Source organism: Sinohyriopsis cumingii, chromosome 17, assembly GCF_028554795.1.
Source record: "Sinohyriopsis cumingii isolate HCF-2022 chromosome 17, ASM2855479v2, whole genome shotgun sequence".
Classification (NCBI taxonomy): Eukaryota; Metazoa; Mollusca; class Bivalvia; order Unionida; family Unionidae; genus Sinohyriopsis; species Sinohyriopsis cumingii.
The window spans coordinates 25,007,314-25,021,344 of record NC_142977.1 but is presented as its reverse complement, the minus strand read 5'-3'; the positions used below and the strand labels follow the sequence as shown (position 1 = coordinate 25,021,344).

The window sequence follows — 14,031 nt, the reverse complement described above, 5'->3', positions numbered from 1 at the left end:
TTAGCATTGGCTGGAGAAATTATTTGTCGTGAACATAATTTGCTTTTAAACCACTTCACTGTCCTATTATATGGTAAAGTTCTATCGTACGCCCGAGCTACTCTTTGAATAAAATATATGTCACGCATAGTGTGTTTCCTTCTAACATACAAAGAGAATGTAACAAATCAGTATATATATATATATATATATATATATATATATATATATATATATATATATATATATATATATATATATATATACAATGTGTTATTGACTATGATTTAAGTTTACAGATCTGCCAGGTAAAAGGTTAATTGATAAAATATCAGATAATAATAACAATAGCATGTCGTACGCTCTTCATTCAGTGGATAGCTGGTATGCTTATTCAGCTTACGCGCACTGGTCCGTTATCATTTTACAGTATTGATGTGATTTAAAAGGCTCGTCTTTTATTTTGATAGCAAAATATGTTTCCATCAGTCTCTTCCAAATACGATGAATGGAAATGTGCTTAACATGGTTCTTAGTTTGCCTATGCGCCGACCATCTGCGTGAGGGGTCTGACTCCAAGTGACCTTCTCTGTGGTCCCTGGTAAAAGGTCAAAAGTCGCACGCAAACTAATTTTGTACAGAGACTGCTTTGAATATTTTTGAGCAAATTTTTGTGCAAACATGTTTGGAAGGAATACGCGCTTAATAAGCGCTACGGATTTTAGTTTACGGTTCCTGGCTGAGGGTTCTGAGGGACGGACATTGTTGGAGCAAATCGGCGTAATGCAATGCTGTTGTATTGGCCTTAGCGAGCCATGAAAATATCTTATTATTATTAATTGTATTCCTTTGCATCTGGTTGCAATTTTGTGATTCCTTAAAATGTTTGGAGAAAAATATTAATCCGTAAAGTATTTCTCTTTTGTTTTAATATTAGGAAGGAGTTTCATATTCTCGACTACGACACCAGCAAACTGTTTGGGATATTGTTAGTCATGCTAGTGGCTTTCAATACACATTGGAATAAGGTAATAAGTTACAAATAAAGTTCAAACCTATCAAAAGTGTATTAAAAAGCTCAAATGGATTATACAGAGCAGGTCATTCTTTGATAGGAACAAGCAGGATATATTCGAAATAACGAAGTGAAATCACCAATGAAAGACTCTGTTTATGATACAGTACAATATTAAACGTATGCCCCCAAACTAAGTCAGAAGCATTTGTCCTCTGTTCATTTAATCCTTACCTTCCCCGTAATCTGCAACACACCAAGATGATGGAGGAAATTCAAATGATATATCCAAGGAAATACATACGTGTCAAACCAGTGTCTTAAACAGTACTAGATTTAATACATTATATACGGTTATATATGTGGAAACGCACGAAGAGATTACACACAATCCTATATTTCTCCAAACGACGCAGAAATAATGCATGCAATTAACATCATCATCCCAATACAAGAACACCAACATACACAAACGAAAAATATAAATAATACTACTGATGATAATAATGATGACTGGTGCTTGAATTACTTGAAAACATTTAATCAGTTTTGAAGAAAAATATCGTAAGAATTCCACGGAATACAAATACAAAATAATGTGTCACTATATAATACTTACCGAATCTTGAATGCGGATTCATAGTCGTCGGAATTAATTTGGAGTACTTATTGTGTGACAGGGGTTATATAGTAGTGCAAGATAATATTAGTAACAAAGAATCGTCAAGGAAGTTTAATTCTATTGGCTGTTCGGCCTACCCACAAAAGTCCCATGGTGCTATGGAGTGCTCCATTATTTGTTTAATCGAGAAAGAGGAAGCATATAAACATGAATACGTTATTTACCTTTGCTTCATTTTCATGTCATGGCATGACTGTAAGTTATATTACTACATGGATCTTATTAACGTATGGAACCTTAGGCATATACAATTCAAATGCTTTCACTATCAGAGTAAATCTTTCGTTTTGAGGGTCTTCCCAGTATCCGAATTTTCCACAAAAGAAGCCACGTGAATTACAATTCTATGTTATACAGACATTTACTTCATATGTGATAATTTAATTGAATAAAATGCTTGACAAATAAATCTAATATTGTCATTCTTCTAGGATGAATAGATGTTAAATTTTCACTAGCTTTTACTACCTTCCAGGTATTTTATACTGAACTAGCCGAAACTTAAATATTTGATCATACAGCTGACGTCTCTGATGGTATGAAAGATGAAGACATTAAATGAACAGAATCATTCCCGAAGGCTCGTCGCCTCCTTCTATTTATTTTTTGGTTTACCTTTTGTTAGCTTGTTTACCCCTTATCCCTTATATATGAAATGTGTTTATCTGAAATGGAGCATAGACACTATTTTGTCATGTTCTCTGGACACTTGTATCACTATTTAGGAGGGTACAGAATTTTGACTAAAATGAAACAATTCAGACATTCATAACAATTCATAAATCCAAAACCGGGAACTTTGATTAGAAGTCTGGCATATCCTTCAGAATTCTAAATACTCCTTAATCCTTAAAATAGAACCCGTCTAACCTCCACGGCCTTAATGGAAAGCCAATGTTTGTATATAGATAGCGTATCTGGGCCTCGCCAAAACCAAACGACTGCATTCCGGTTCCTCAGGGTGGGTGCAATGGCACTCAGAGAAATATATAGGGTCGACGCCGCGAGTGAGATTACAAAATATCCTACTTTTTCCAAGAAATGTAGATTTTCTTTTCAGTATATAATTTTAAGAGCAAATATTTTCGATTTATATATATTTGTTTCTCCATTGTTTGCCAAAACGATTAGTCAGTGCATTACTGCATTGAACAAAACGAAGTTCTTAAATTGGCAGATCATTTTAGGATATCGACTTTTTAAATTGTAAATATCAAGTATCATACAGGTGTGTTTTGTTGAACTGATAATGTTTTCATAGGAAAATGAAAATAGTGTTGATACAGTAAACATTTTCTGGGGTGGATGGAACAAATTTCAGAGCGTAACCTCACTAAACATTTAATTATTCTATGTTTATTGTAATGATTTTGGTCTTTCTATTTGTTTATTTCGGTTTGAATGTTTATTTGTTGTCAAAATTTCAGTTTGTGTCTGTATCAGATGCTTGCACCTAACTTTCGATTGTCACTCAATTTCGGTTTGCAATGGACACTGATCAATATATGTAGGTAAGAGATTTTCTCCTGACAAATGTGTACCGTTTATCGTTGAGGAATAGGTATAGAATGCTGAATGCGTGACACAGAATATATAATTTCAACAGGTCATGCATGTTCAGTCACTGACAATATGAATGATTTATGTGGAAAACGTTTTTAACAAAATAATTACTTGATGTACTTGTTTGTTTGGGTTTCATTTTTAGGCATTTGTTATGGTGCCGTCTCATATATTACATACTAATATATTAGAGAGTCAACAGCCCAAGCCCATTTTAAGTTTGATCCTAAGAGAGAGAGAGAGAGAGAGAGAGAGAGAGAGAGAGAGAGAGAGGAGAAAATACCAAATAAGCCCAAATATGGAAATACAGTTCATAAAAAAGAAAACACTGTTAAGAGCAGATATACTTCCTATATGGAAAAAGAAAATAATTCCAAAAGTGATATCATCCTTGTGGCAATAAAAGTTGTATTGCTACTATGGCAATGCTATTTTTCCCAATGATATATTTCAATATCTCATTATCAAATATATGATACAAATAACGGCTCGTGCAAAGTGGATTGGTAACTCGTCTGCCTCACAGTAACCGATCTGCATTACATTCTAATAACGACATCAATCAGAGTCAGATTCCAAAATGTATGTTTGATTACGCATTTACCAATTTGTCAGCCCAACATTTCTTAGTTACTTTGTTTCTCATAACTGACATAAATTATGCCAATCGACTCCTTCAGAGATTGTTTCCCAACAAACCTTAAGAAGATCGTTCTCTTAGGAGATTAGCATGTTTATTGATGGTTTTGCATCAACTGATCGGGTGAGAAGTCAAATCTGGAAAAGCATTAAATGTATTCAATATACCACACCGCTACCTGCACTCTGTAAAACTCCAATCATAGGCCGATTAAACAGCCCCACACATATGATACTGACTGGAGTGTTAAGGGCTGATATCACCTAAAAACCTGCAAAAATTTGCATTCATCGGTGTACCTTTTATACACATAGCGGTATATTTCGCGCCTGTTGAGCCACCGTCGGATAAATCCTCTGTTTGGTGACTTTGTAAATCCAAATGGAATAGCACAACCCGTTGTCCTTGCTCCAGTTTGAATTTCGCGCTATATATGGTGTCACAAGATGAATTAGTGAAGACACCCAAAGCAACTGCGTTAATAAGATGTTTATTTATAAACGCAAATTAAATATTAACAAATCTGACACCATTATAAACAAAAAGATAAAGAAATTTATAAAGTTCCTAACATGGAACTATCAACAACAAGTAACTCAACGAGAAAACTCAAACATGAATTTAACGAATGGAATTTTAAATAAACATGAAATTTCGTCCTATCACCGATCAACAAATAAAAGTATATCATCTACACCCCAATATAAACAAGGTCTTATTAAGCACCAAAGGATATAGGGATATGTATGAATTTATGAATCTATCGCTCATATAACGATATTGAAATGGGAATGCATGAAATTACGAATCCATTGCTCATATAACGATACTGAAATGGGAATGCACGAAATTATGAATCTATCGCTCATATAACGATATTGAAGTGAGAACGCATGTAATTTTGCTCAGATAGCAATGGTGAAAATAACAATGACATGGAACACGTAATATATATATATATATATATATATATATATATATATATATATATATATATATATATATATATATATATATATATATATATATATATATATATATATATATATATATAACTATCGTGGCGCCCATTTTTGACGTCCAAGATGTATTTCCAGCTCCACTTGCTCTAGTCAATGGCCAAAGAAGCGCCCACGCATGGTCCCCCTCTCAGTCTTTTGAAAGATCCGTCGAGAGCCCTCACATTCAACACAGACCCGATGGTCGCAAAGCTTTGGTCCCTCGCATTGAGAACACCAGTACACTCTTCCGAACCAACGTCACCAGACACAGCGTACACGTCACACGAAACCACACAGAGTTCTGTGACTCCACATCACCAAACCATATATAAGGCAGTTAAAATTATAACAACTAGACCGTGTAGTTCATATGACACGGTTACGTACTTCTGCATTGGTATATGTTGCGCATGCGCGCACATGAATTCGTTACCCATTACATTAATCGTTCAATGCAAGTAGCATATAATTTAATTAAATTTGTCTGTTCAGTTACAACAAATAGCTAACTCGAACCAGACTATAGTATTTATAATATAATGGCGTTGTATAACCTAGGTATTGGCTCTCTGTAGAATTTAGAATAAATTCTAAAACATATAATATATGAAACAATTCTGTCATATAAAACGAATAGTAATAAAGAATATAAACTTAAATTTCAATACCTCTACAGCTGGAGATTTGCTCCCGTAAAGAGGTAAGCTTTCTGACAAGACTCGTCGTAATGTAATTTGTTTATAGAGAATTTGCTCTATATGTATACTATCTGTGACAGATATGCGCAGCTAGGTACTTAGGTGTGCACTGCAGGCAATTTGCACATGCAGCATGGGTTGAGTTGCGCTCTGTATTTCGAAATAGCTAAAGCCGAAAAAATATACCACCCTCGGGTGACGCTGTACGCGGCAAGGAAACCCGAGTACATTTTTGATCACATATACATATTGATATAAATCATACACAATTCCGTGACATATGGCTATTACTAAATATGGGTAAGTGCCTAAACTGTACGCAGATGTGTTCCTGAAAGATTTACGTGCAGCATATTGCACGTTTCAATAAACAGATAACATCAGATCCACATGTCTTCCATTAGCATTAATACAGATTTTAGGGTGGTTGATTTATCTGATTACTTCAATTGCATCTGAAAGTTTAAAACATCATGTTTGTTCATTTCTCTGTAAGAAGAGCGATCAACAGTTTTTTGGGTGTCCACTATCGCCGAATCCTTCATGTGTGTTGAAACCATCGCTTTTGGCTTTGGTCTTTTTGCTCGGGTTCGAACTCACACACCTACTCCTTATTTCGATGAGCGTTACTACAACAATTACATTGATGCCTATGTTATAATTTCGTGATTTCGAAATGTCAAGGTGATTCATTTAAAGTCTCGTACTGTATTCTCTCTATTGCATATCAGCTTTGTAAATAAGAGAATTAACACATAGAATTATGCACTTGTAATAGTAAACCATTCTTGGAAGTTATTGGGATGTTTGATTCTTTAAATGTAATCATTCATTGAAATTAGAGTGCACTAACATGCACTGGATACATAACAACTGGATGGGATTAATGTGAATTTGTTTAAAGACATTTTTGGATTCTAAAAGTGATTCTTCTGCATTGTTGTTACATCAATATAATACGGACTATCATTGGGACGACATCTGGAACTCATTAGGATTACTCGAAACGTTAGAAATTTATAGAAACTTATGTAATTTAGGAATTCGTTCACCACATTGCAAGTTAGGTTTAATTCTTTCAGTTAGTATTTTAGAGAAATAAATTATTATTTTCAATTATATAAAACTTGTCGATTTTGCTATAGAGTCGTAAGAATTTAAGCTCCTTAATATGTATGCCATAGTAAATATAATGAGCCTAATAACAAGGGTGACTTGTGTGTAGTTTTTTGTGATGTCTCCAAGGTCTCAAAAGCATCTGACAGGATGGACATAAAGGTCTGACGCAAAGTACAGGGTAATTACATTATTAAATCTGTATTTGGAATTGTATTGCCTATCCTATAGACTAGAAAGTGTGTTTTGTAAACACTGTGGAATCAAGTAGGCAGAATGTTATTATATATTATGTACATTGACAAAGGCAGCAACTCTCTTGAACTGAACTAAATTTGAAAACGAACTTGTTCCTTTTGTTGACTTCCTTAAACATCTTGGTGTAACTTTCCGTTGTCTAGACCATGGACCAAGCATACAGATAAAATATTTATGTCGTTCTAAAAGTATAACTGCCTGGAAATGATGTAAATATAAATGTATCAACCAAACTTTACAAATTAAACTCGCTCAGACGTCTCGAATTTTTCTTTACTTTTTCGTATTTTTTGGTTCAAAATTCCTTTCGCCCGTTCATCCCAATGTGTTTGTTACGTTTTTATTCCCGCCCTAACACGAATAATTAAACTGTCCACTTTTGTCTTTCTTTATTTGTGTCCCAGTTAACAAACAAGAGGTCGCGATTTCGAAACTCAATGTGCATTCCAAAGTTTTTAAATACTTTTTTGTATTTTTTGTTCTAACATTCTTTTAGGCTCTCTCATCCCATTTTATGGTTTGCTTATTTTATTTTCCCGTCGTAGGACGGGTAATTACCTTAGTTATAGAATAATAGGAGAGAGTATCAAAGCCCTCACTGAGCGTTCATAGGGACAAAAGCAGCAGAGCAAAAGAAAGCACAATGTGACCTATGACGGATAACACATGGACAGAGAAGAAAGCCTCGTGTGACGCTTGACGGCTATAAAATTGAAAAGAGAATAAAGCACAAAGTGACTTCAGACAGAGATAAAATAAATGGAGAGAGAAGAAATCACCGCGTGTTTCTAGTCTATAAAATAGTACTAGTGTGAATCGATGCCCTATCTGGCTCCTAATAAGATCGATTACTAAGAGATTGAAAAAACGTTGTACGTGTTCTCTGACAGAGATAATACTATAGAGCTAATGAATGACCTATATTACCTCGAACAGTGAACGTAGCATGTAATAGCTTATAGAAAGAGTAAATGGTAAGAGAAAGAACGAAAACGTTGTGCGAACACTGCTAAGGAAATATAAAAGAGAGAGAGAGAGAGAGAGATGTAGTCTATCGTGTGAAGTATTACAGGAAAGAAATAAGGCGCTATGCAGCCGTTGCCAGAAAAAATAATGGGAGTGACTATGAAAGACTCGTGTCTCATCGGACACAGAGAATGATAAGATAACCAAAGTTATAAAAGCAATGATACATAATGTTACATTTGATACTGAGAAAACTCGGACAGAATAAAGGCTCTATGTGACCTCTAAACTATATGTCAATATGGTCATGTAGGCACATCTATTCAAATTAAATATAAATTGTGTTCAGTAATATAGTACTAATATAGATTATCCAATGTCTATTTAAGCCAAATTAGCGAAAACTCTGCTCCTTAAACGTCATAAGAAACATCAATTTGAAACTTATTGATTGCTATGGACATTTTTTTTTAAAATGATGACCAGATATTGAACTGGGTTGGGGAAAGAGGACGTCGGGTCTATCATAATCAACAGCACGGTAAAAATACTTTTTTTCCCACACGCGCATCTTTCATTGTCACATCACAGTGCATCTTTCATTGTCACATCACAGCGCATCTTTCATTGTCACATCACAGAGCAATACAATCAATCTGATTTGTACTGGATTGCACCTTTTGATTGACCTCGTCCAATTATGTCCATGTAATGTAACATTGGTTTTAAATATGTTTTTCGGGTAGTGTAAATAATTCATTTTTCAAGAAATATGGATGTATGAGGATACCCTCATTAAAAGTTAACAAATGTAATTAAAAAGTATGTGTAACAAATTTTAAAAATGTCACTCATTACTGAAATTCTCACTTCTGCACGCCTACGTGACCTTTATGACTTTTACTATAATGGGGAACAATAGGGATATATTTTGAAAGCCCCGTGATCTCAGAGAAGAGGTTGTGTGTGTGTGTGTGTGTGAGAGAGAGAGAGAGAGAGAGAGAGAGAGTTCTGTGTGATCGCTGACATACAAATATAGGAGAATAAATTCACATATTACTTTTGATAGCGACTAATCGAAAGTTGTACTCGACCTTGCTGAGACACTTGGGCAATATGAAAAACTGCAGCGTCAAACAAACATTTAATAATAGGATACATATAAATCTGTATAGGGCATTATGTTTTACTTATTTCCTTTGTATGAAATGGTGAACAATTATGGAAAGTAGCAAAAACAAGAACTTGTTTATTTTTTTAACTCTAAATGTAGAGAGATTTAAAAAGTACCCAAACATAGTGGACAGGCCTTGTCATTGAAAACGTCGGGATGATTGTAAATTAAGCTTTTAGACGGATATTTCTAGAGCAGAGACATGTTAGGCAACGTGGATGAAAGAATGGATTCTCAAGCAGCGAACACAGATAGACAAAGGAGCCAAATTACGATCTTGGGACGGTCATGAGTTGTGAGAAAAGTGTCACATGCACAATTGTGCGCACGCCACTATAATTAAACTCAACAAAAAAAAAGTTGTGAGAAATGAGGATGAATTGTAGATGTTACTAATGAGAATCAGACTAACTTTGTGAATCGATGATTTGTCTGTAAAATTTTGTTTATCAGTCCCAACACGCTGTCATATATTCCATCAAATGGATTGACGTTCTGGACAATGAAGTATCCTTTCTAATGACAATTACATGTCGAAGGGTTTTAAAGATAAGCATCCCAATGTCTGAGTCATTATTGAATGCATGGAGATTAAAACCGAGACACTCACGAATCCTGATCGGGTAAGTCCATAATGTACAAAGATTGCAAGTCCGTATGATCTGCTAATAGGTTAACTGGAATTCCTGCTCTGGCTACTCTTAAGTCTGGTGTATTGAATGGTAGTATACGTGATAAGCGGTTGACAAAGACATTATTACTGTTAGGTTATTCTGAGCCAGACGATGCCACATAGGCAGATAAAAAGTACACACTATAAGATTTAACACCAAAAGAAAGTTTCATCATTCTACTCTTTTATAAGAAATATGAGCAATTTTCTAAACGATATGTTGACAAAGCAAAGAACATAGCAAAGTTAAGAATACTAACATAATGTGAAACAATACACATTAAATTCCCGTATTAGTCAGAGAATCATATACCTTATAATGGTTCCTCTTGTTTCCACAGTATGGGATGTGTGCAAGACTAGGGAACATGTCAGTTCCATTTGTTTAAGAAAAAAGCTGTGTTAAACTGACTTGATTGTATATTGTATTCTCTTTTGAAGCGAGAAAAATATTCTCAATTTTACTGATTTCATATTACGCCCACTGTCCGAATTCTCAGGAAGGCCAGTTAGACCATTCACAGTTTCAGTGTCAAAATGAAATATCTAACCGTTTTTATCGATATATCTATAAAATATCAAGCAATACCAGTCCAGTGCATTTAAAAGTAAAGTTTCCATGCATGAACCTAAATCTAATGGCTAGTAGGAAATGTTTGGCTCTAATTACAAGCAAAGAATTTTTGTTTAGTTTTGTAGTCACTGGGGCGCCGTATGTTGCACTAGTTAACCAGCCACGCTCTTCATTATTGACTTAAATTCCACAGCTTCAAACGAATCAGCTATGCTCTTCATTGACTGACACGAATTCCACGGCATCAAACGAATCAGCTACGCTCTTCGTTGAGTGACATGAATTCCACGGCTTCAAACGAATCAGCTACGCTCTTCATTGACTGAGATGAATTCCACGGCTTCAACGAATCAGCTACGCACTTCACTGCCTGACATGAATTCCACGGCTGCAAACGAAGTTACGCAAATATAAAGTCCGCTTTTAGACAAAACATAAAGTGATCATAAGTTTCAATAGGAACCAAATAAAAATGTCGCCTCGGTTAAACAGCTCTCCTTAACCTGGAGTTTTTCCGATACCCAGAATACCGAAGTTAAATAAACGTTGCTGTTTCTTAAATCTGTATCACTAAGCTGTCGGGTCCAACATAGTTGGCTCATTGACCAAGTAATTCAGACAATGACCTGTCAATTCTTGCAAGACAAAAGAAATGAAGTAATAGCGTTGACCTACTACATGTGTGTGTATGTATGTTTTTATTTATATATAGGTTATGTTATACAAATCAATACACACGTACATATGCACATACACACGCGAGAACACACACACACACACATGCATATATAAATCCATTCATCATCCATCCATCCATCCAAACATCGATACATACATACATACATACATCATACATACATACATACAGACAGACAGACAGACGACAGACATATATACATACCTACCTATCTACCTACCTACATACATACACACACACAGATATATATATATATATATATATATATATATATATATATATATATATATATATACAATATGATCATGCAGGTTAAATAATTTTTAATAATTACCTCACAGTGATTCGAGGTCAGGTCTGCGGGTGAACGTCATCAATCGAAATGCTTGTACGCTCCAGTCAATATGCCACCACGATTTAACAAACATCATCAAAACATGATGCCACCAAATCGGTAGTATCTGCACTCGTGCGTGGCAGACAGACTTAGGACGATGGGTGCCATTAGCTCGCGGACCAAGGCTAGAATCACCGTAAAGCACGAATTAAAATCTATCTAATCTGTATGATAATATAATTTGTATTAAATATTAATTCTGCCTTGTATGATCATTTACCAGTCGAATCCATGGATAGCACCTTCAGTCCTACTTGATTTTTGTTTATATTTGTAATGCGCTCTCTCTCTCTCTCTGCTTGTATGTCTCTGTCTCTCTCCGAATATAAATAGACTTACATAAATTATTTCGCCATTATGTTAGTCTGTATTTCATCATGTACCTAGTACTGATCTACTGATACTACTACTACTGCTACTGGTAATACAGTAGTGTTATTAGCAGGTAGCTCTCTCTCTCTCTCTCTCTCTCTCTCTCTCTCTATATATATATATATATATATATATATATATATATATATATATATATATATATATATATATATATATATATATATATATATATATATATATATATATGTATGTATGTATGAATGTATGTATGAGCCACAGATGCATTCTCCAAATTACAGTTTGGTCTATTCGGCCATTTTTGTCCTCATTAGAACCTGACACTAATGAATTTCCATTTCCCAACAAATAATTAATAAGGATAAATATAGATATGATTGAAAATTCATAGTGTTTAACAGGTACTTAAGTAGAAATTGTGAAGACTGATTTCTATTACATCAGATCTTTATGTGTATTATTGAAAGGTAGTGTGCGTATCCTTCTGATCTTATCGGTTCCTTTGTACAGGTCAACAGTTTAGGAAGCAACAAAACACCGTATAAAGGGAATAATTTATTTTGAAACTCAGTCATCCGGTATACAGCGGTTTGAGCTGACCTCGTATGCCGCGTTACTCTTACCGAGATATTTGGCTGAGAGCGTCACTTTAGTTAAGCAGGTGAAATCCCAGTTTTTCTATGACCGAAACGTCAGCTTTTAATGCAAACGGAGTTATATTATTCAGCCAATATTTTACTCTAAATATGATATTTAATATTGGTTGAAACCTCAAACTTAATTATTAGACTTACCTGAAGCAAATAGGAATATACAATAAATTAAACAAAACAACGTTGTTGTAAATATATTGTTCATATACGCATAATACAATTACATATTTTAATGGATACAGCTGATTGTGAAAGTCAGTCATCCAGTTCACAGTGGTTATGACTGACATAGTAACAACTTAGCCATTATCTAGCTCTTTCACCGGAAGCTTCACCGTCCACAATGAATTAAAAATGGGTATCTCCAAATTATTCCAAACAGAAACGTCCGTGATTTATGCTAACCTAATTGTAATTTTAAGTAATTTTTTAAATTTTATTCTAATTTTTTCTATTTAATTTCAGCTGAAATTTCAAACTGAAAATGATATATAATTTTTTAAATTTTATTCTAATTTTTTCTATTTAATTTCAGCTGAAATTTCAAACTGAAAATGATATATAATTATACGAATTATTCGTTGTATGTATGTATGTTCATATATATATATATATATATATATATATATATATATATATATATATATATATATATATGTGTGTGTGTGTGTGTGTGTGTGTGTGTGTATGTATGTTTTTATATATATATATATATATATATATATATATATATATATATCACAAGCATCTCTATTATTACTTAATACCATTTAGAGGAAATGCATGTCTATCACGCATATACACAGATTAATAATGTTATTTACATGATTCTCTCAGTCATATCTGATTGAGCTACAATACACCTGTCACCCGTCAACATTCGGGGAGGAATGAGTTACAAAGAAAAAGAAACTGGTACATCTATATGTCTTTAAATTATTTTTATATCAATAAGAACTATAAGAAATATTTGTATTCTGTTGAAGAGAAGATAAAACTAAACAGCGTAAATGAAAAATGAGATAGGTGAATAAAATCACTTCTCACATTTACTATCAATCGGGACAAACATAACACATACAATCCATTTTGTTGTATTAACCTCTCTCTCTCTCTCTCACGATGTTTCATAGAATGCTAGGCATATTTTGGATGAGGAAATAATTATTCTTTTCAGTTCAGAAGTCATGGTTATAGAACTTTGATTATAAAATGATCATGCGGATCATTGGATATATCTCTCCCTCTTTCTGTCTGTCTGTCTGACTGTCTGTCTGTCTGTCTCTCTTTACCATTACTCATTTTCGTTGTGTTTTACAAAATTCATTATGACTGTGATAATAATAATCATAATATGGATACACGTGACAAGAATTATATTACTAAAGTATATAAGGTATTATAATACGTAGAAGCCACACGTGTAGTTTCCAAAGCCAGAATTTGTTTCCTTCTGCCTTTTGGATCGTATTCAAGATTTGCACATACATAGTTACATTTGCATGACATATAATTGCGGTCAAAAGATTGGATTTGGTTCTGGCTCTAAAATGAAAGCGTCATTTTTGGACCTGAAATTTACTGTAAATTAATA

At 34.0% G+C, this 14,031-nt stretch overlaps 1 protein-coding gene across 1 annotated transcript in view; it reads right to left on the bottom strand.

The window, feature by feature from the left end:
- Positions 1 to 1,658, bottom strand: part of LOC149778274 (uncharacterized) — a 47,541-nt gene extending 45,883 nt beyond the window's left edge. The window contains exon 1 of the mRNA XM_089939077.1: positions 1,614 to 1,658. The gene's annotated coding sequence lies outside the window, so the exon portion shown is untranslated. The remainder of the gene's footprint in view (positions 1 to 1,613) is intronic.
- Between the last annotated feature and the right edge of the window lie 12,373 nt (positions 1,659 to 14,031).